Source organism: Anthonomus grandis, chromosome 12 (assembly GCF_022605725.1).
Source record: "Anthonomus grandis grandis chromosome 12, icAntGran1.3, whole genome shotgun sequence".
In the NCBI taxonomy this organism is placed as follows: domain Eukaryota; kingdom Metazoa; phylum Arthropoda; class Insecta; order Coleoptera; family Curculionidae; genus Anthonomus; species Anthonomus grandis.
This window is the reverse complement of record NC_065557.1, coordinates 23,942,972-23,966,868: the sequence shown is the minus strand read 5'-3', so window position 1 is coordinate 23,966,868 and position 23,897 is coordinate 23,942,972. Positions and strand designations below refer to the sequence as shown.

Genomic DNA, 23,897 nt, shown 5'->3' with positions numbered 1-23,897 from the left:
TGTAGTCACCTTTACAGTCGCTAGGCTTAGATTCCATTGATAGAACCTGTGGTTGATCAGAAAATAAGGAATAAAACCTACTCCAAACCAAAACTATTAGACTCTATGCCGGGACGGTATGTGGAAGTTATTAGGCAGAACGACTACTAAACCAAATATTAGTATTATGTTTCTTTTGTTTTAAAAAATATATTTTTATCAGTCTTTATCCTCCAATATTTTGTCCAATGTGTTAATTTTTTTTATTTCTATAATATTACATTATACAGGGTTACTGGTAATTCGATACATTCCTTTGGAGATGTGATAGGGGAGGGGGTAAGAAGTAAATTGAACCCTAATATGTATTATGCAAAAGTTGATAGTTTTCGACATATTTAATTTTTTCTGTTTTTCTTCAAAATGTAGACCTTAGTGGTTTAAAAGGCAGTTTCCAGAAAATCCGCTGTATATTTTTTTAACTTTTTAGGCAAAATACATGCTCAACACAATAGTGTTACGTTTGTAATGGCAAAAGTCCCGCAAATAGTTGTAACCATAGGTAAATTCTCGATGCAAAGTGTAATTTTTTTTTCTTAAATAAAATACTACACTTTCTAGTGGATATTTTTTGAAAAAAAATTATGCTACATTCTTTAAAATTTACGTAAAACTTTCTTATTATCTAAGCTAACTCATAGGCTATAAATGCTACCAAAAATTTTAACAGAATTTTGTATTTTTATTATTAATAATAAGAACGCACTTGAAAAATGCCAAGTGGTATTTACTTCTATGGTATTTAAGTACTATAGCAACAATTTGTTTTTTTAATTTTATTGTTAAAAATTTGATGTGTAGATAGTCTGACAGCAATAATTGTTGTGGAAAGTAGTTAAATTACGAGTTTCGAGTTTATTTTTCTCGTGTTTTCAAAGAAGGTATTCTATTGGTTTCTGCGCTATGGCCACGTTTACTAACGCTGAATATGCAGATATTATGTTTGTTTATGGGTTTTGCAATGGTAATGCCGCGGAGTCTCGCCGAGAATACCAACGTCGCTTTCCGAACCGCCGCATTCCAAATGTCCGTGTTTTCGCTTCGACCTACCGAGCTATCGCTGAAACTGGATCCGTAAAACCAAGAAGAGGTGACGCTGGCGCTCCTCGCGTATATCGAGCAGAAGATGAGGAGGAAATATTAAGACATTTTGAAGACGATCCAACCACATCCACTAATGCCGTAGCGCAGCAAACAGGATCATCGCAATGGAAAGTTTGGTCCACGATTCGGCAAATGGGAAGCCATCCTTACCATTATACGCCTGTCCAAGGATTGGAAGAAGGGGACCCGATAAGAAGGGTAGAATTCTGCAGATTTATTATAAATTCTGATGCAGACAATAGAACTTTTTTAACCGACATTTTGTGGACAGACAAGTCAAAGTTCAGTCATCAGGGCATTACAAATTTTCATAACCTTCATTTTTGGGCCGAAGAAAATCCCCGTTTAACAAGAGAAACCAGTTTTCAAAGAAAGTTTTCTGTAAATGTGTGGATGGGACTTATTGGCCGGGATGTAATAGGACCACATTTTTTCCCAGACCATTTAAACGGGGATATTTATGAAAATTTTTTACGACATGACCTACAAGATCTTTTTGACGATATTCCTCTCGCCGTTAGAGGACGAATGATATTTCAACATGACGGCTGTCCAGCTCATTTTCGGCGGTCAGTTCGGCAGTTCCTGGATGAACGTTTCCCGAATCGTTAGATTGGTAGGTCAGGTCCAATAGCTTGGCCAGCACGAAGCCCTGACTTAACCCCGCTTGATTATAGCATATGGGGTCAAATGAAAGCACTGGTTTATGCAACCACAATAATTACCCAAGAAGATCTTATCCAAAGAATAACCAACGCTGCCCAGCAGATCAGGAATACCATAACAACTAGAACAACAAAGACTGAAATGAGAAGGCGCTGCCGAGCCTGTATTCGCAATAGAGGCTCTCATTTTGAACAAGATTTGTGAAGGTAAATACTGATAAATGCGTTAATTTACAATTTATAATAAAAATACAAAACCATGTCACCTAACTTTTAAGCATTTGTATCCTGTGAGCTAGCTTAGGTAATAAGGAAGTTTTAAAGAATGTAGCATAATTTTTTTTCAAAAAATATCCACAAGAAATTGTAGTATTTTATTTAAGAAAAAAAAAATACACTTTGCATCGAGAATTTACCTATGGTTACTATTTGCGGGATCCATACTATATATACTATTTGCGAGATACCATATGTTACTACAACTATTTGCGGGACTTTTGCCATTACAAACGTAACACTATTGTGTTGAGCATGTATTTTGCCTAAAAAGTTAAAAAAATATACAGCGGATTTTCTGGAAACTGCCTTTTAAACCACTAAGGTCTACATTTTGAAGAAAAACAGAAAAAATTAAATATGTCGAAAACTATCAACTTTTGCATAATACATATTAGGGTTCAATTTACTTCTTACCCCCTCCCCTATCACATCTCCAAAGGAATGTATCGAATTACCAGTAACCCTGTATAAGACATATTTAGTATTAAAATGGACTTATAAATTTCCGAATTTTAATTAACTCCTTACTCATAGCAACAAAATACTTCCATATAATTCTTAGATATTTTAATATAAAAAACATAAAATATACTCACATCAGGTATTCAAAATTCTCAAGCTCACCAGTACAATACTCTTACCTGATCAATTAGATCAATGCCATCCATCTTTATGGTTACCAGAACCAGTCCTTAATACCTTAAGTTATCGCCAACTAAAATAAGAAAGACGAGAGAAAAAAGAACAGAAGTTAAAAATAACCAGTTATAAAGAAACCGACAGAGGTTAGTGAACAGAGTTGTAAAGTTAAAACATAGACATACTTATAAATATTTTAATAACTATTAATTAAGTCACTGCCGTACAAGAAATCATTGACATGAATTATAAGGGCTGAATGTCTTTGTCATTATCTCTTCGAATTCTTTTACTTTGAAAGTTTTAGAAAATTCTTTGTTATTAAATTCTTAAGGTCAACTTTCTTCATACCCTTTCTAATTAAAAACTTCTGTATCATTTATGCGGAATACCCATCTAAATTACTATATAAATAAATTTTTACACAATAAAATTGCTCTAACTCTTTTAAGGCATATTAGCATATTATTTATTTTGATAAATACATTTTCCAAATTTCATTCAATGAAAGTGAATGAATGGATTTATTTAAAACCGGTTTATACTTGGTTACGCTAAAAACCATTTAATGTATTCTTATTTTAGCACCCAACCAAGTTTATTAAAACGTAGATTTTAGTCCATTATTAAGATTTCTCATTGACGTTATATGTTGCATTTTTTTATTACAGTGAATGGGATTAAGGCTGTTCAATCTAACACTTCTGTTTATTTTTACACTTAAAATGTGAATGAAAATAACCCCAAATACATATTTGAATTGTATCAATTATGATTCATTACTCATATTTTCCATAAGAGCTCCTTTAGTGCCAAAATTCTTTGTATTCATCATGAAAAGACGTATCATAAAATAGGTACCTACTAGTTTGCAAAAAGATGAAGCCAAGATGCATTTTCACGCAAAAATTGATACAAATAATACTGACTTTCACCAATTGAAAGCATTGCATTGTTGGATCTGTTATTATTTTAAGGAAATAATCGTCGAGAAAACTATCTTTACAAAATTTATTGAAATTCTCCGTATTTAAATATATTGAGTAGTGGCATTATTTACAAATATACCCACCATGAAAGAGGTACTTGATGAAAGAGGTACTTGTAAGTTGGTATTATTGTTGGTATATTTAAGATTACTGTAACTTATCTGTAAGATGATGAATGATCGGGACTATACAGCTATGCCCGCATCCCATACTTACTAACCCGAATAAAACTGCATCCTATGGATCTAAACTGGACGTCGAGAAACTCCCCTGTAACTACGTTTGTGATTGTGGGACCTTTTGTTAATCTTGGGTGTTAGTATGCTTTCTTTCCTTTCTGCTCTATATCTGCCGCCCTGGGTTTGCTATTCATCTTTCTTTGTGTCTGTCGCCCTTTTCTCCTTCAGCCCAACCCAAGGTGTGCAGGCAACGTGCCGAGGAATGGATGGGAGTGGGGAATAACATACGGATGCTAACGCCCGTGGAATACCGGGCGATCTTTCAGAGTATCCAGCCTTACCCACGACGGCTCCGCTTAGGTGGATCACTACCTTCGCTGTATTCGTGGGACCAAAATGCATACAAACAAAATAAAAGAACCCCCCCTCCCTCCTCAATGCTCAAGGAACAAAGCGTGTGTAATAAGAGGCTCAGGAGACCTGGATCCACGCCTACTGAGTATACTAGCGTGGCGAAGAGACTGCGAACTGCTAAGTCTCGGCCTCAGATCAGCTATGCACGATCGGTAGGTAACGCGAAATTGTAGTTGGTAGTGAGACGAGCGGGACAGACCGATTTTGATTTCACAGGCGGACAACAACTAGATTTGTTCACCTTAAATTTGTTATTATTTTTATTTTTATTATTTTCATATTTGTTCACTCTGCACTATTTTGACTCATGCGTTCCAAGCAGCGCAAAGGCAGTACAAAAAGATACTCAGGGACTCTAAAAGACAGCGCTAAAGGCAGTTCTGTAAGAATGTTAAAAATACATCATCCGCAGCACGCCTGTGCGAGGTACTGTCCAAGGATCAGGGTACTAAAATGAGATCGCTCTTATTTCCAGTTGGCGGCTCTACAATCCTCCTCGCAGTTCTCGGGGCCCGATTTATATCGAATACGACTGCTAGAAGAATAATCACCTACGAGAGGGTGAAATGGGGAATAAAATCATTTCTCGCTTCAAAACTCTAGGCATGGGTGGGTTAAATCGATGCCTTCTACAAAAGGGTTAGATATAGTCCACACGTCGCCGTCGTTAGGCTATTCAAGACTTCGCTTGCTCAGGGCTAAGTCCCAAAGTATGGCGTTAAGTAAAAGTTTTCTTTATTCAGAAACCAGGAAAAAGCGGATCTAAAAAATAAATCAGCCTTAGCAATTTTCTGCTTAATACCGATATCTAAAAGAAAGTATCTTGGTCACACGATCACTACATATGCAACAATACGCTTACCACGCGGGGAAACCCACGGACCTGATTATACACCAATTTGTGAGAAAGGTAGAGGGTGAAAGGTGCAAAAAGGGCAATGCTAAGGCCTGCCTGGGTGCGTTCCTGTATTGAAGGGGCATTTGATAATATCTCTTTCCCAGTAATTTGCTAAGTACTTGAATACCATTGCTCAGAACCCTCTTTCATGAGTTGGATAGAGGCCATGATCTAGCCCATGTTATCTGCCTAGTTGAACAGCGAAGTGTTTAAAGCGTCGGCGGCTAGAGGCTGCCCGCAGGGAGGAGTATTATCCCTAACCTTATAGTAGCCTAGTGGTCAATAAAATATTTAATCATGGCCGGCCTATACGTACAGGCCTACACTGGAATCCTTTGCCGGAGAAAGGACGCCACCACAATGCAGGGTCCGAGAATGAGGGCGCTGCATGTAATGGACAAATGCATGCCTCTCGGCAGATCTGAGAATCAATCTTGAAAAAGCAGAGTTCATACTATTCACGAGGAGACATAACTTTCGCACACCACCCATATCTTTGGGTGGAGTGCAGTTGCTGCAATACTCCAGGACAGTTCGATTTTTGGTAATCTAGATTCCAAACTCTCCTGGTACGGTCACGCAGACATCAGAATTAAGGACACCTACACGCTATGGGCCTACAGGAGGGCTTTCGGCAACATCTGTGTTCTGTCCCCTAACTGAAACCCACTGGAACTATTGTCAAACCTCTTCTCACATACGGGGCTATCGTATAGGCTAAGATCCTGGAGGAACTGGTGAAGGTGGTCTCGGTGCCTGGGCACTCATGCCATGTTGGAAACGGGGAAGCGGACTTCCTTGCTAGTCTGGATTCTGCAAAACAGGCAGTGGGGCCTGAAATAGGTCAACTTCTTGATTTAAACTGAATGAGAAATTTGCTCCAAGGACCGATTATACGCAATTTTCTGCAGATCATACATTTAAGAGCCCTTAGACTTAAAGAATGCAAAATACAAATGAATCTAGTTTCAGAGATCATTTATTAATTTTTAATGAGGTTTAAGACGGTTTTCAATATTGGGTGTTTTGGCGTGACCTGGCAATACTAGTTAAACATAAATAATTGCTTGTCAAACACAAAATATTATATTTTGAATATTCTAGAGGTATAATAATCCACTATTTCAATTTGCTTTAAGATGCAGCTAATCTGATCATATCTTATGCCAAAAGGCAGTGATGTTTCAATCGCCTCATATATGGAACTATCTGCTTCTCCCGGTATTTTTTTTTAACTTTTCGTGAACATGGTCCTGTATAATAATTTTATGTAATAATCATTCCTGTATAATAATTTAAATTTGTTGAAACACCTTTTAGGTATGAAATTAGGTCCATTTCATCTATTAATATTAATTTTTCTCTGTAAAATATACTTGATAGTTGATACGCACTTACTTTTTGTGAGTGCCTAACCGCTAACCAACTTAAAGTAAAACGTACCTGCCCATATTCCCTCTCTATCTTATCATCATAATATACATACGTAGGCTACGTTCTGTTGCCTGTCGGTGGTAGTACGGCGGTACGAGCTCGCGCCTTCACTCTTAAATAACTTTGTTTTTCCACTATATACAATAGTACCTTACCGCTATTTATCAATCAATATAGCTATTTTTTCTTACAGTTTCAACCTTAGGTCAATTTATTAAATTTAAGTGATAATACTTACAAAAATCGAGTGCATTTTTGTTTCTGAAAGCAACTTTTTTTGGATTAATGTGTGTAAGTACCTATTTATAACCTTAAGGATATCTTCCAGTACCTATTAATATGTAATTACATAATTAAATAATATTTAATAACTACATACTTTTCAATTTAATAATCATTTATAAAAATTATTTTCTTTGTTTAAGATATTCATATCTTTCATGTTATAATTTTGATTTTAGGAACATTTTAAAGGTTAAATTCTTGTTATAGAATGATCGCGATTAAATTAGTAGTTTAAATATTAAATGTCCTTTTCTGACCACTTTATAATATACATTTGGTAGTGAATATGAATTTTATTTAACTTTGTTAATCACCATCAATCAGACTTAATATAATTGCAGTTAGTACAATCGTAGGCTTCAATAATAAATCAGTATGTTATTTTCTCATGAATTGATTTTATATTAGATTTACAGGACATTACACCTGTTTAAAAAAAAAAGACTTTCATACTACTGAAGAAAATGTGATGATGGCGGCCTATACTAAAACGGCGGGTCATGTATACGAGTTATACCTTATTTTAACTTAATCTAACCTAATTTAATCAATTTATTAAGCTTAATTTATTATCATTGGGCCACATTTTTATGCTGAACTAAAAAAACTAGATCAAACATGGTGTTTTGTCAGTAAGTTAGTCAAGTACTGCAGAAAAGTATTTGTTCCTTGCCAACGTTTTGAATTATGGTCAATTCATTATCATCTTTCAATAAAAATCTATTGCATATGGCCTGTACCTGAACGTATATTTCACCTTTAATCATATACAGGTGGTATGAAATAGATGTTTGGGAAAAACTTATAAATTGGTTACACATTTAGTTAAAAAATTGTTGAAAAAATAGGTATTTTAAAAGACGTAATCCGAACGCTAAAAATTAAAAAAAATATGCAATTTAATAAATTTTAAGTTTATTTCAGGAATACAATTTTTCTTAGTTTAGTTTATTTTAATTGTATAAAAGGTATACGAGTTTCTAAAGTGTTTCTAGTGATTCAGTGATTTTTTTATAATATATTTTATAATTATCTATTATCCTTATTATTATTTCGTATTTATTTATTGTCACATGTCTCGCATTGATTATCTGGTAATTTTTTCTCCTTTTAACAAGAATTCAGTTGAAGATAAAATGAATAATTTACAAATTGACCCTCCTGAGAAATTTCTGCATTTTAGTCTCATTCAAGCACAATTAAGTTTTCGTTTGAGGTTTAAAACAAAATGAGGCTAGTAAACAAATTTACGGTATTCATGGCCCTCACATTTTTTCTGATGAAAGCCTCCGTGTTTTCTTAAGTAAAGTGATAATGGTATATCTAACTTTTTGTCTCTGGTAAAATTTTGATTTTGATCTTACTTTTCGAGATATTTTATGAAAATATTTACTAGTTTTAATCGAAATTTCTCATTTTCTTCTGTGTTATCTTTATTCATTTGAACATACACAAAATTCAACAAATTCAATCGTCTCGGGGGGTAAACGAGAGGAACCAGTAAATAGTTGCATCTTGTCCTTGACCAATCCATTGGTTTTTTAAGTGAAATGTTATTTATGAAAATTAAATTATTCAACAAATTCAAATACTTACAGTTTCGGAATATTTTAGACAACTCGGAAATCAATCTTTCAATCTTTTTTTTTTCACAATTCAATCAATTTTCACAAATCAGTTTTTAGCAGTTTAAATTCGAGAAATTGTTTAAAGATCCCATTTGTGCCTCACTTTAGATTATTTTATTGCAAACTCTGAAAGTTTAATTTTCTAGACTTTAGGTACTTGCTTGCTTTGATTTTCATTATTCTCTTAATGTTATTGGTATCCATAGGCAAAAACGATGTAGAAACTTCCAAATCATTCCACAGGTCTTTATAAGGGATTGCGTTTCGTGACATTTTCATCAGTTTTGTTGTTTATTTTGGAAACAATTAAATGACAGTCAAAACGTTCAGGCGAAGTTGTAATCTGTTGCCAGTATAAAAAGTATGTTCCTGATATAAAAGTGTATTCATGGCGTAAATGTGTTCTAGACAGAAGTGTGTTCATGAGTTCCATTACAATCTGTTAGGCAATTTAAGATTTTATAGATTGCTTTTTTAGCACGCTTTTTGGTTAGGTCTTACAAACTCTTAAATATTTTAGCTTAGTATTTAACGAGTACATTAAAGTAAAAAAGTTAAAAGAACAAGGTGACAAGGAACTGACATGGTTTACTACTTATTGTCATTACATTTTAAAGTTAAACGTATCTTAGCCGCCGCGATTATATCACCTGTTTTCCAAAGGTACAAGGATAGAGCCAGCGGTGGGCACGCCTCGAGACATCTCTTCTTAAAGATTTTCTTTTCTTAGGAAAATTAAGAAAGAAATTGGGTTAAAAAAAATTTTGGGAAACAATGCCAATTTGGATTTTAGAAAAATCTTCTTTATTGTTAAAGCTGATTCTACCATTGATGGAGGACAGGATCCAGGAAGTGCAGAACAGAATCGCAACATTAAATATGTCAATACATTTGATGAGCTGCCCTGTAGACTTTCAGCAGTAGAGAATAAAAGCGAAGTTTGCCTCAATACCGAATTTATTGGGCTCATGCACCTCAAACCGCCTAAATTTGATAGAATCATAAAATATCATATATCATATCATAAAATATTGATCAGCGTTAATTTAAAGCCATTGCAAAAGTAAACGGTTAATCATTCAGGGAGAAGGCGACTTCCCTTACGTTAGAAGTGATCCTGCAAAGAATGTTTCCTGAAAACCAAGAAGTCTACGACCACCTGGTAAGATATTTGGAGAAATGTTATGGCTGGCCACATCTAGAATGACGCAGTTGAAAAATCGGCGCCAGAAGTCAGGGAAATCTGCAAGAATTTTAATAATATTAATAATAATAATAAACAAAATTTATTATTTCTCATGAAAGATCTATAAAAATATATACGATTATTAAAAATATAAATTAAGAGAACATGAAAAATAAAAGGCTATGTCAATGCAGCCGAGCGATTTAAGCGATGACAGAAATCGTTTTGGCCTAATGAAATATTAAGTACCTGTTAACAATAATTAAAAGAATAACGATTCAAAGTGAAAAAAATTATGAATACAAGAGGTATGAAGCAACCATATGTACACATATTTAATGCATTAATTATCAATAAATGTGTATTATTTTTACTTGCGAGAGAATAATAATTCTTTAATTTGTTTTTTAAAGGTCACACAGGATAATATAAATTTTAGCATTATTGACCAGATTATAAGAAAAACTTCTTTTAAAAAGTTTTTTTTCATGTCGCAGAACAATTAGTGGGTGTAATTGTCTAAAGCGTCGGCGCAGGGGTATTTATTCGAAACACATCTGTATAAAAATGAAGGTGTTTTAAATTTTAAAACTTTGTAACTGAGAGAACAAAATGTAATTTTCGACGTTTAAACATATTTAACCATCCTATATCCTTAAGCTATACAGGGTGTTTTACTAAGCCTGGAGAGCGGCTGTATCTCAGAAACTATCAATCTCACATCATTGGAATTTTTTTTGACATTATCAAAGTGGCCACGAGAAAATCCTGGATATTTTTAAGCCCAAAGTTTAGCTACTAGAGAGCGTAATCAAAAGATCAATATTTCAAATTTAATTTTTTTTCGGAAAACTTCATCTTAAGGTACCTTTCTTTTAACATATGTACAAACCCTGGAATATTTTCAATTATTTTGGTCAATGACTCATTGGCGTACCGACCTTCATAAAGTAGGGGAAGGTAGTGAAAGTATAATTGTTTAAACGGTTATAACTTTTAAAAGACTTTTGTTCAATTTAGGCTTGTTTAAAAGTGAAATGTAAGTACTTTTAAATACTGCATCCAGCAGTATCTAAAAGTTTTTAGTAAAATTGATATGACGCGTCATTTGAACTAAAAACTATTATTTTGAAGAAGAATTTTTGACGCCTAATACGGGTATTTAAAGCATTTTTAATGGATTATAATCAAAAAACAAAAACTTTAACAAAAACAAAGTTTACAAATACATATTCACCATTTTGTAAAATACAGTTCTCAATTTTTTCCCTACAAACTGTAACAACTGTTCTTCTCCTCTCTCTCCTACTGCTTTCGCTTGAGGTATGGAATATAGCATTTTGAACACGCTCTATCATATATTCTATTACCTATTGTGGGACGTGTGGACGTGGATCGGCAGATCTAGGTGGCTATGGAAACAAACTAGACCTCGAATCCAGGATCTGGGTAACTGTGACTTGGAAAGTCACGCGGTCTTTAATAATAATGTGCTGGGCAACCATCATGTTTATATCACATTTATCATATTTAACAATATTTCTATTTCCCAATACTCCACACTGCACATTGATATTTCACCTATTTTGGTGATCCACATCCAGTGAGGGTTTTCCTGGGACCAATAATATATGCAAATAGAAAAACTAGCTTCATCGGTCGATAAAATTTAAAGGATTTTCGTTGCACATTTCTCTAAGCCAGTAACAATTGTGAATTCGTTTATCAAAATAAAAAGTTTACAAATTTTTTAGTAGAGCATAATATCAATGAAGTTATAGATAGATAGATTCTTTTAAAATTCGATTTAATTAACAGGATGACTAATTCCTAGGTGACGTGAGATCGCAAACATCGCAGCTATATATAGTAAGAGATTTTATTGTAAAAAAAATTTCAAATTCCATAATGTATAAACTTTATTAAAATGTATATATTAAAATATAAATGTATAAACTTTATATAAAATTAAATTAAGAACTTTGTTGTGTGAAGAACAAATTTTGTGAGCTAGGGTTTTTTCAGTTCGAAAAAATCTAATAATATCACTAAGAAATTACTGCATACTCAATTCACTAGTAATGTTCCTTAGTAAATATTATAAATTAAATAACTATCAACAATGCAAGAAGCAACAAGTTAAAATTACAGAAGGAACAACAAAGGGTGAAATATTCACAAATGTATCACTATATTATGAAGAGATTATTGAAAAAACATCACATTATCAAATTTACACAATCAAAATTAATAGTTTTATATGCTTGTTAAAATATTAAATAAAATATAAGAAATCTTTCAAATTCCATAATGTATAAACTTGCAACTTAATTTAATAGGTAACTTTTTTCTATGAGGAGCAAAGTTTGCAAAATAGAATTTATTCAGGGTGTGGCAAAAGGTTATAGTCAATGTATAAAGGCAATAAAATTTTTAACATAAAAAAATAAGTAAAATTTACAGGAATTACCATTTTTCTATCTGCCTTTGAATATTTATAATATTTTATATTATTATAAAAACATATTTATTATAATATTTTAAATAAAAAACATTTTCATTTGGAAGGCTTATAATAAAAAAAAATTTTATATGTGAATATTGGTCAATATTTTTTTTAAAAATTCAAAATTTTGAAAAAAACTCCTTCCTATTTGTTAGACGCAAAAATTATAGACTGCCCATTATTCTACAAGTAATTATAAGAATATTTTATTTGAACACTTTTCAAAAAAATGAATTAGTAGTGGCAAGATAAAATACCCTCACAAAGACAAAGGACCAGAAGACCTATTATCATATAGGTTTAAAATGAATAAATACTGCAATCCCTAGGAATATCTGAAAAAAAAGCTCGAAGAGGTAGTTTTTTTTGAGGGAGATTTTCTCCTAAAATTATATTGAAATTTATTGTTTTTAATTTTTATTAACATTCCAAATTAAATATATGTAACTAATTTTTAAACTTATTTTAGAACTATCAACCACTTAGTTGACAAAATGTTACAAATTTAATTCAATTTTAACATTTTTCATAAATCATAAATACCTAGCTTTAAAAGTAAGTTTTTATTTTTATAATGACTTAGATATGTTTAAAATATTATAAGTATACATTCTTTACAGCATCATATAAATACATGAATAGGATTATTTTTAATTTATATATTTTTTATAAAACTTCCTCGTTTTATAGTGATGAGCATGAAACTCTTAGAAGTTTGTCTGATATATACCTGATAATATATAGTATGGAGCATATTAAATTTGGTACCGTAAAACGGGGTGAACTTGACCAATTTTGAACTTTGGAAGAAAGAATTATCTTTAATAGTATTTAAAAAAATAACGTATATATAGCCTATATTATGAGTCTTTACTAATATTAATAATACTTATATTAGTAAAGACCCATAATATAATATGCGTTATTTATTTAGGTTTTAAGGTATTAAAAAAATAAAAACTATAATGGTCAACTTCGCCCCGTATTGGGGTGAACTTGACCGGCCATTGAACTTGCATGATATTTCACTTTCATTATATCGATAGGCGAAGTTGACCACCTTTTTTTTAAATACAGGCTTAGAATAAGTAAATATATAGAAATATTAACACAACATCTTGAAACAAAATAACAAAAAAAAAATCATTTAGGTTTAGATTAAATTAAATGATAAGTCATTTGTGAAATAAAATTCACCTCTTCTACATATCTGAGGTGAATTTAAAACCTTTTTAATGTCAAAAATACTTCACCAACGTCTTTTGTTTCAAGTCACAAAAACTTTAAAAGATTTTTATTTTTTTTATTTTAATTTTACTTCATTATGGATACTAGTAGATATATGACTTTTTAGTTGAATATTATACGACCACCCAAGAACCTATCGATATTTTGTCTAGTTGTTTTGACAGCACTAACTTTAGTCGGTACAAAATGACTTCTGCGTCATCAGACATTGTACTCACTGAGACAACTGTAGATCTTCAGAGTCTGAAGAATGATCACTGATTCTTTTTCCAATAATTTTTCAAAATCAGAATCTGATTTAATTCAGCTAATATTTTACTCTGGGTGGTAAGTTCCACTACCCGGTCAACTAGACCCCAAATTTAAGAAAATAATTAATTTATTAATATGTCCATAATGATTTGTGAAGGTGCGTGGAAGTTAATGGAGGCTGCAGCGAAGGAAGAAGCCAAAATTGCCATAAGGGAAAGGAATATTGATAACAATGGAATACCTTGCGTTACCGTTGACGGTGTTTGGTTGAAACGCTTATACAATTATATTTCTGAAAAGAATAGACCTCTTTTAGGATTTCGAGATTCGTCTTGAACGAGTCCTAGCGAATACATCCAGCTTAATTTTAAGTATGGATAATAATTTGGCGGAGCACTACAATTCCATAGTTTGTAAGTTTATTGGAGGCAAACGCATAAATTATTTCCTTAGAGGATCGTATCGACCCGTCTTTTAAATAATCTGATGATTATTATGTTGTTATTTGTAGGGCTGTCGTATAGAGCGATCAAAAAATTTTATACAGAAAATTTCAAAATGTAAAGGCTAGGCGCAGGTTTTTTTAACAATAAAGGCAACTTTTTTAACAAAGACGCTCAGAACTGGCAGTCCTTCCTGATTAAGTTTATGGTCCTCTAAAAGCAAACAAAATGAAAAAAGCCTATTTCTATTAGCTAATAAGCTACTACACTGTCTTTCGCTAGCACGATGCTGTCGAGAGAATCTTTACGTCGCGTCGGCCGGCCCAGAACCGTTGGAAGAAAAACATCACGAAATGTGTAATCGCGGGTCGCTCCGGACGCCTCTTAAGCTTAACTGAGTAATTTATTTTGAAATCCAATGTCTAGAAATAGCAAGCATAGAAGAAGTCTTAAGTTTTAAAATCATTAAAAAAAATATCTTGCCCCATTTTGCCATATATATATTCTTTATTCAGCCCAAAAACATAATACTACAATATATTACAATGTTACATACAATAATCGTAACATTACAAGACCCCAGATGGGATATGGACCGTGTCCTAAAATATTAGCTATAATAGCTTAGAAAAATTTAAAACTTACAAAAATACATTTAAATAAATAAAATAGATAAATGAAAATTACAATTTCAAAACATCATTGACAGCAATACAACCACAAACAGTACAGAATAAAAACTGAAACTGAATCTAAAGTAAGCCTATTCTAGATCTTTACTTAGCGCTTCATGCATGTCACCATCCTGAAAGAACTCATCAATACCGCAGTCCCTGCTCCCTCCCCCTATGCCCTGTCCCCCAAAAATGCCCTGAGCCTACAAACAAGCTTACTGGGAGGTAACTGACTAAAGGAAACAGGGAGTACATTCCAGATCTTTAGAATGTTAAAGACAATGTAAAGATTGGTTTCTCAATTATTAGATTGTCCTTAAACCTGGTTTCATATTGATGTTGTCTTTTTCTATCAGAAAAAAATTAAATGTTATTAATTAGAAACTTAATAGATTCCAGAATATAAAGACTGTACATTGTAAGAATGCCAGTATCTTTAAATACTCCTCTACAGCTATCACGATAGTCCATACCAAACACAATACGGATGCACCTCTTTTGCAAAATAACAATTCTGTTCGAATCCACAGAGTTTCCCCAGAATATTATTCCATATGCAATTTGTGACTGGACAGAGGCATAGTACGCTGTAAGCGCCGCTTGCCAACCTACACTGCCATGCATTACCCGGAGAGCATAGCTGTATTTACTAACCCCGGTTGCACATGAGCTTTCCAGTTCAGATCTAAAACTACCCCCAGAAAAAATACACTTTCAGCCGCTTCTATCACTGTGTTCCCGCATGTGAGTGCAAAGTCTGTTTCCTGTTGTGAAAAATAAACAATCTGTGTCTTTGCAACATTTAAAATAAGGTTATTTTCAATAAACCAGCCTCCCAGTCCATCCAGGCTTCTTTTATTCTAGCAATACATGCTTCCCGATTTTTCTCACTGAAGTTCAAGGACGTGTCATCAGCATACTGCACCACATCGACATCAGTGGCGCACATAAGATCATTTGTATATATTAAAAAATAAAATCCGTAAAAATATTGTCCGTCTAGGAATAGCATTTGGCCGCACAACAGTCAGTATCCTGAGCCACACAAATTTTACATTGTTACCGACTCTTAAACGCTTAGGTTAGCTTTTTGGCTTCCTGGCTGTCATACAGTATTAGAATCCGGTACTTATTCCAGGCTGTCTTATTATTCTCTTTTACACATTTGAGCAATACAAGATTCCCTAATGGATAGAATATCTCTTGTCTTGGTCCCGCGCCTTCGTCGGTTTTTAATCCGTTCGTGTACGAGATTAGATCCTCAAGAATCCTACGGTCGCTGTAGTTCTACTGTTCTTCACTTGGATACGCAACTTCGAATGGCGGTTCAAGTTTTATCTGGGAATCATGTGATCTGACATTATTTCTAATGTGTTGTTCTCATAGGTTGTCCGGATTCTTTTATGTTCTGTTAAATCGAGTCTTTTTGTATCTCATCATGTAGCCTTCACCTTGAACCATCAAGTGGCGGCAAATCCAGTAAGGCCTGTCTGGATATTGTAGGCATAGTTTTCGTTGCCACTGTTTTAGAAAATCCAGTTTTTGTATTTATATTTTACCCAGCATCTGTCTTGGCTAAAATTTACATATTTGTATTTGCTTCACTAAAGTGTCTGGTTACCACGCCAGGAGTTGCAAGCTATCATCCATGCGATCATCTTTCTATCGCAAGTATGGCTTCCGCGCATATTTCTTCATGCATTTAGTTACATCTTTAGTTCAACTTCCTTTATGGATGTTGTTCTAGATTCAAATGAAGTGTCAAAGCAAAACTTTATAAAAATATCTCACCATTTGAATGTTTAATCATTATCTAACTATCTATATCTCAGCTATCTATAAGCGGATGACGAACACCACTAATAACTATTTGTCCTGTTTAATAAAGTGATTAAGTAAATTGTTTTATTAAAATTGTGTTAAGTCATTCAAACTTGCATTAATAGGTTCTATGACATTTAAGAAATACTATTTAAATACTAGGCTTCTAGTGATTTAAACAGATAATTTTAATTTACTTTTCTTATACGAACTTAGCTGTCGGTGTTTATAGTATTCTCTTTTCTCTGCCTGGAATAAGGCAGGTTTTCCTAAAAATTGTCGGTAGGTCTTTTTAACAACTACGTAATGGCTTAACCTAACTCGTTTAAAACCAATGAAAGGGAAAATGTAACTTTGACATAAATAATACATTTAGTTTTATAGATTTTTTGAGTTCTGCTTAAAATAATTGGCTAACTCTCCTCATTAACTAAAATTTTCGCTTTCCAAGTAAAACTTTTAGACTATTTTGCAGTAACTAGATTATAGACAAATTCATAATTAGATTCCTCACCATGCAAAATGACTAATAAATATTATTCTAGTTTTATAGAGCACAACTTTTATGTCGTAAAAACGTGACCTAAGTACAATAGACTTATCACCTCTAGTGAAAATTCAGGTGATGTCGACTGATTATATTTGCATTGTATATTTTTAAGTTTGTACAGCTTTTATTAATAAGCACGGGTCGTACTAAATATACTCAATTATAGTGTTTAGATATTCAAAACTGTCTAAAAAATATTTATTACTTTCCAACTGCCATAAAAAATATAAATTATTTACCTCGTAAAATTTACGACTTTAGCTTAGGGCACCTTAATTGTACCTCAAATATAAAAGAATAAAAACGTTATTTACAGACCTCATTTATAAACTATTATAGTAGTTTATTTTAGAACACTATACACTATACAACATTATTATGAACAATAATCTTCTAATACCCTCTCAATTTTTAACAAGTTTTTTAGGTTTTAAATTTATTTCTAGTTCCTATTGTTTTTTACCGAAAATAAAGTGATTATTTTAGTTAGATTAATTTTATGACTTGTTTGGAAGAAATTATATGAATGTTGACTCTGCTATTTTTACAAGTCAAAGTATTTAATAACTGTTCTTATTCTTTTATTTATTTTATATTATAGAAAAAAAAATTATTATGCAAATATTTAATATGTCATATTTAAGAAATAAACTATTTAACCGATAATATATATATATATATATATATATATATATATATATATATTTACAGTGCATTTTTTTATCTCGGGTCATAAAGTTTTACGTGTAATATTTTCAATCCCATGTCAGAACCTGTTCTATTTAATCGATAGGATTGAAACTTGGAACAAGTGAAGTTTAAGTTAACAGACTTTATAAAATCCCATTATTTTGCAAAAAAATGTGCGAGAAACCTATTTAAAATACGTTTTTCTGATGAAAAAGTTTGCTTTTTCTGCACCTCGTAACCTTCATTACCTTTACACTTCAAAGCAGGTAGACAAATATCTGACAGTGACACAAAATAATTTCCTCAAAATCTCAAAAACATATTTTCAAAAATTAACAATAAACAAAAAAAACCTTTCAAATAAATTGTTCAAAGTGACCTCCAAATTGAGCCAAACAAAAGCCCAGACAGTAGAAATGTCTTTTAACATTTAGGAGCTGCCGGGGAGTAATGGTACGCGAAGCCTCGATAATTCTATTACGAAGTTCTTCGATATTGTTGGGTCTGCCTCTACCAATATCAAACACTTTCGATGATAGATAGCCCCAATAAAAGTTATCTAAAGGCGAAAGATCAGGGCTTCGTGCCGGCCATTTAGATGGCCCAAAACGTCCAATCCAGCGTCCTGGGAACGTGGCATTCAAAAACTCGGTAACAGTCGCTGCACTATGAGCGGGGGCTCCATCATGTTAAAAAATTATCCTGCCATTTTGAACAGCGGGATTCCTTCCATTTCTAATGCGGGAATGACCTGCACCTGAAGTAATTCTAAATATTTTGCAGTATTCAGGCTACCCTCTATGAAAAATGGTCCAATTATTCGATCTCCAAGAATTCCTGCCCACACGTTAAGTTTCTGTCTTGTTTGGGTATGCGTTTCCTGGATGACGTGAGGATTTTCTCGCGCCCATATTCGAGTATTTTGTTTGTTGACTGTACCATTTGTACAGAAAGTACTTTCGTCTGAAAATAGTATTTTGTTTGTAATCGTGGGGTCGTTGTTAATTCGTTCCATCCACTGTTCACAAAACAGCATTGTAAGAAAATAATCATTAGGCAAGAGTTCTTGAACATTTCTAACTTTAAAAGATTTGTATTTTTTTTTTCTGATTGCCTTATAGCAACTACTCCTACTTTTTCCGGTAACTTCAGCAAACTGAGTAAGACTATTTGTTGGATTTTCTTCAACGGCCAAGCATACCTCCATTTTAAATTCTTCGTCTACTACAGTTTCGGTTCTTTTTCGTTTTAAGTGAGAACTGGCGATACATCCAATCGTAATAAATTTTTCATGAAACCGTTGTGCAGTTGATCTAGACGGGACGGGACGGTTAGGATAAGACACGGCAAAATTATCTACCACTTCTTGCGCCGACATTCCTCTAATGTAGTTTGAAACCATCTCAATTCGTTTCTCCGTAGTGTAAATCGACATTTTAAAGAGTTTTTGAACAATTTCAATGGAGCAATTAAAAAATTATTTTGTGTCACTGTCTGATATTTGTCTACCTGCTTTGAAGCGTAAAGGTAATGAAGGTTACGAGGTGCAGAAAAAAACAACCTTTTTCATCAGAAAAACGTATTTTAAATAGGCTTCTCGCTTTTTGCAAAATAATGGGATTTTTTAAAGTCTGTTAACTTAAACTTCACTCGTTCCAAGTTTCAATCCTATCGATTAAATAGAACAGGTTCTAACATGGGGTTGAAAATATTACACGTAAAACCCTATGACCCGAGATAAAAAAATGCACTGTATATATATATATATATATATATATACATATATATATATATATATATATATATATATATATATATATATATATACAGTATATATATATATACATTTATAAATATACATATATATATATATATATATATATATATATATATATATATATATATATATATAATATATTATGTATATATATTTTATATATTATCGGTTAAATAGTTTATTTCTAATTCTTACATTGTGAAGAAATAAGCATGGGGATCTCGGTACCTGTTGGACATACAGCTTCGGTTAAATTAGAAAAAAGTTGTGCACCTTGAAGCGTATGTACATGCCGTTGAGAAACTTTTTTATCCGAAAGAAAAAAATTTTATATCCGACGTTTCGTTTTCGAGAAACCATCATCAACTTTATTTTTTTTTATATGGCGCGAAAAGAAAGTACACCCTGTATCTGATTCCATTTGTTATTACAAATTCAATGATGTATCACATGTCACATTTTTTTTGTTAGTTGAAAGGAAAAATGCAAATTTTCTATTTTTTCTATTATTTTCTATTTAAAGTTTCTCAACGGCATCTAAATACGCTTCAAAGTGCACAACTTTTCCCTAATTTAACCGAAGCTGTATCTCCAACAGGTACCGAGATCCCCATGCTTAGGATCTTTATCTTGGACACCCTGTATATATAAATAGTATCTATTTGAAGACCTATTAGTAAAAATTCACTATATTTGCTTTTATTGCATGACCTTAACTAACAAAACAATGGGAGGTGTGTCGATCGACTTTTACGTTCACAATAAAATACATCGGTTAAAACTGTTGATCGGTTAAAACATTTTCAAGAAAATGTAAACAATTTATTTTTAAGTAAATTCAGTATATTTTGCCATAAATCAGAAGATAATAATTTTCTTAATAAAAAAGTTTATTTATATTAATAGGCTAAACCTAAAAATAACACATTCAAAGCTATATTAATAATTTTACCAAATTTCGGCAAGTTGGGCTTCAAATATAAAAAAAAGACATAAAATTACAATAAATGAGCAAAAACATTGACATCTTGTTTATAACGTTCCTGAAAACACTTGAGCACGCGTCTTGCAACTTTTAAGATTGATCTTACATCTGTTATTGATCCAATACACTTTCTTTCCAACTTAACATCATTCAAATATTCCTCCAGTGCTCCAGACATTATGAGGTCAATATATTTCCTTTTTATCAAAGTGCCATTCTAAAATATAGGTCCTATTATCTGGTTTCCTCTAAGGCTGCACCAAACGTTTATACTAAATTGATTTTGAGGTTTCTGGAATTAGAACCGAAAATATTTTCTTAGGAACAATACTGTACATTTTTACGGTTAAATATACCTTTATTTGAAAAATTTGTTTCGTCGCTCCAAATTATATAGTTTAAACACTGACATAATAGAATGGACCGGCCGTCGCACGACTATATCGGTTCCAGCACAGTGTGAGAAAGAGAGCATGTTGGGCAAATATTTATTCCTCCGTATTATTTCTTTGAATAGACATTTAAAAAATAGAAGAAATATTAGAGGATAATCAGTAATGACTAAAAATGTAATAAAAAATTGTTTGTTGAGAAGATAGAAAGTGTTAGATTTAATTTATTCGTAAAAATTATTTTAAGCGATATTTTATGAAGGATTAAAAACAGAAATTATTCAATTCTTGTAAATTTTATATTTGTTGTTTAGATCTATATATCTAACTACATGTTTCTTTGACAAAGCATTTTTTTATTTTTAGTGTCTCTCAGCTGTCCTTTTTTGCATAAAAACTTAGATAAAAATAATCCTTTATTAATACATAAAATTATTTTTTCATAGGTTCTATAATTTTTTGGTTTGATTGAAATGTAATATAAAGTCTAATAGTGGCATGTGATATCTTTTTTCTACAAATATTATTACTTATATTTACAGGTATATAAATAAAGTATCATAAAATAAAACACATTATTTAGGTAATGACAGATTTTTATATACTTACTAGTTTTTATATAATAAGTGTATAAAATGATCCCTTTTTATGAATGGAAACTTGTCAATGATAATTCCCATGAATAAAAATAGAGAATTTTACATACGTGTAACATACACATTTTTTTCTACTGCCGAAGAAAACATAAAAAAAATCAAAAATACCAAATTACTTTAGGCACTTAAACGTTTTTACAGTAGAATAACCTCAAAACCTTTTTCGACAGATTATAAATTTAATGTCAAATAAACGTCAAATTACTTTTTACGCACTAGTGCATAAAAAGTGAAACTTTACTTATCCTGGGAAGTGTGTACAGTGAGTACTTTACGCACGGTAGTAGAAAACAGTTGTTTATGTAACATGTATGTAAAATGATAATTTTCTTATAAATAGGAAATTTTATCTCAGAAACTGAAATGTTTGACAATTCTCATAAAAAAATAGAATTACATGTGTAATATACAAAAAAAATTCTACTACCGAAGAGAACAAAAAAATCTAAAATACCAATCTGTCATTACTTTACGCACTAGTACATAAAATACATTCATTTACTGTACGTAAAAAACTCTTTTAGGCACTAGTGCGTAAAAAGTGAAACTTTATTAACTAGGAAATGTGTAAAGTGAGTACTTTACGAATAGTAGTACAAAACTGCTTTATATAATGTATAGAATGAATATGAACGTGAAAAGCAAAAGAAAAACAAACGTATAGAAAACACCATTTCAAATAATGACTCTCAACCCCCTTTTGCCCAAATTATCTCCTACTCTTTCCCAGACCTCTCTCTCCTATGTCATAGCCAAACGATTACACGGCGCGTAATGATTGGGGGCCCGTCCATTCTATTATGTCGGTGAGTTTAAAATATTATCATTTGCTTCATATGCATCACGTGACCAGTTGCAAAAAGCAAATCTTATTTCGTTATCGCCAAGCAACAATATTTTCAATGCAAATTTGTACTGATCGATACTTATATAGCACAAATTTGCGTTTCTTTAAGACCCGCCATATTGTTATTAAGCTCACACCATAAGCTGCTAAATCTATAAGTGCGTTTTCCATATAAGATTCGAAATATGCCAAAATAGTTATTTCAACATCCTCGCCGCGCTTACTATAAATTGAACCCTTCTTTTATTTTTTTTCAACACGTTTTCGTTATTTCTAAGAGAGATTTTCTGTAGAGAATTAAAATATATCTTCGGTTCGAAAAGTTACGAGTCTGGAATTTCTGGCGGTACGCGCTCTCTCACTATTTTTTCCACATTCAAGGTTACATTCTAACATAACAAATTTTTGAATATGCCTAAAAGGCATTTACTAATTTAAATTTTAAAAATATCACAAATTTTGATAAACGTGTAACTGCCAGTATTTATTAATTTTATTAAGTCTCTATGGCTACTGTCATTTTATTATTCAAACAATGATTTATATTCGTTTGGCTCTCCAAAAGTTCAAAGCCATCTCGCCTAAATTTGGCAAAATTATTAATATCGCTATAAAATTTTTTAGGGTATAAGTCTAGGCTATTAGTGTTTTATTAGTTAAAATACACTTTGTTATTAAAAAAATATTTTCTTTTAATGTATGTAAAAATATACAGGAGATTATATTTAACAAAAGCAGATTTTTCACATTTTCTCAAAAAGAAATTTAAATTGCAAACTAAGTAATTGCTAATTTACCCGATCCTGTATCTTAAATATTAATAAAGATACCAATAATGCCGAATTAGTCGGAGACATCCTGTAAATTATCTTAAAACTATTGCTTTCGAGCGTCAATCATGAATATGATAATAAAATTACAGAATAGCATTTCGAAACTAATATTTTTCCACTGATTTGGTACCAATACATAATATGTGATATTTGGTTTTAGATAGCATTTAGTGATATACAGAATCGGTAATATGCTAATGAAAAATCGGATATTAAGATCGTTTATATCTAGGGATAAAACTACATTATCTTTCGGTTATACAAATTTAAGTGGAAATGAAAGAAGTATAGATGATCTTTAAAATTTAATAGAAATAAATGTTAAGCAAAAATTATTTGGCAAGTAAAAAAAATCCTTATGTGATTGCTTTATTAAATTTATCATTGAACCAAGGATATAAAAGCTCAAAAATAAAAAGAGAATCATTAAACTGGTCACACGATAAGGAAAGCAATTGGTTCTATCATTGATTTGAAGTAGAAA

The 23,897-nt window shown here is 31.9% G+C and overlaps 1 protein-coding gene across 1 annotated transcript in view; it reads left to right on the top strand.

Moving 5' to 3' along the window:
• Positions 1–6,706: 6,706 nt before the first annotated feature.
• LOC126742657 (protein I'm not dead yet-like) overlaps positions 6,707–23,897 on the top strand; it is a 60,839-nt gene continuing 43,648 nt past the window's right edge. The window contains exon 1 of the mRNA XM_050449394.1: positions 6,707–6,931. The gene's annotated coding sequence lies outside the window, so the exon portion shown is untranslated. The remainder of the gene's footprint in view (positions 6,932–23,897) is intronic.